The sequence below is a fragment of the Lactuca serriola genome, chromosome 5, assembly GCF_051521515.1.
Source record: "Lactuca serriola cultivar US96UC23 chromosome 5, Lser_US96UC23_V15, whole genome shotgun sequence".
Lineage (NCBI taxonomy): Eukaryota > Viridiplantae > Streptophyta > Magnoliopsida > Asterales > Asteraceae > Lactuca > Lactuca serriola.
This window is the reverse complement of record NC_136412.1, coordinates 363,520,643-363,521,286: the sequence shown is the minus strand read 5'-3', so window position 1 is coordinate 363,521,286 and position 644 is coordinate 363,520,643. Positions and strand designations below refer to the sequence as shown.

Below are 644 nucleotides of genomic sequence, written 5' to 3'. Positions count from 1 at the left end.
CGGACCACTACACCTCTCGCAACCCACTCTTATGGCATGAATTGAGTGGTCCATTTGTGTCAACCTCCGGTCCATATTATTTAGCATAGCCACCATGGCTGCTATTTCTTCAGTTGGGGCCCCTCCACCGCCTTTGATTCCATCTTGCCTAGGATTGTGGTATTCGCGAGAGTGTTTCGCGAATTCTTCAATCAGCTCCTTGACCTCCCTTGGATTTTTCTTTTTCAAAGGTCCTTGAGAGTCAAGGAGTTGTCTCGTCATAACGTTGACCCCGTCATAGAAGATCGACATCTCTTGTTGCACATTTATATCATGTTGAGGGCAATTTCTGAGCAAGCCCTAGTACCACTCATATGCTCCGTATAATGACTCCCCCGACTGTTGTTCAAAGTTGGCTATTGCCTTCTTGAGTTTAGCTATCTTGGATGGCGGGCAAAACTGGTCTAGGAATTGCTCACGCAATTGAGCCCAAGTGGTGATTGTACCCGGTGGAAGTGATTTTAACCACTCTTTAGCAGCTCCCTTGAAAGTAATGGGAAGCATCCTGAGTAGTACGGTGTTTCTATTGACATTTGGGACATTGAAGTAATCCACGATGTCATTGACTTCATCTAGATGCTTAAAAGCATCCTCATGATCTTTCC

At 45.5% G+C, this 644-nt stretch overlaps 1 non-coding gene across 1 annotated transcript; it reads left to right on the top strand.

Moving 5' to 3' along the window:
• Positions 1 to 307: 307 nt before the first annotated feature.
• LOC145055986 (small nucleolar RNA R71) lies at positions 308 to 414 on the top strand. The gene has a single exon (XR_013685528.1). It is a non-coding gene; the product is annotated as a small nucleolar RNA R71 (small nucleolar RNA).
• Positions 415 to 644: the final 230 nt, after the last annotated feature.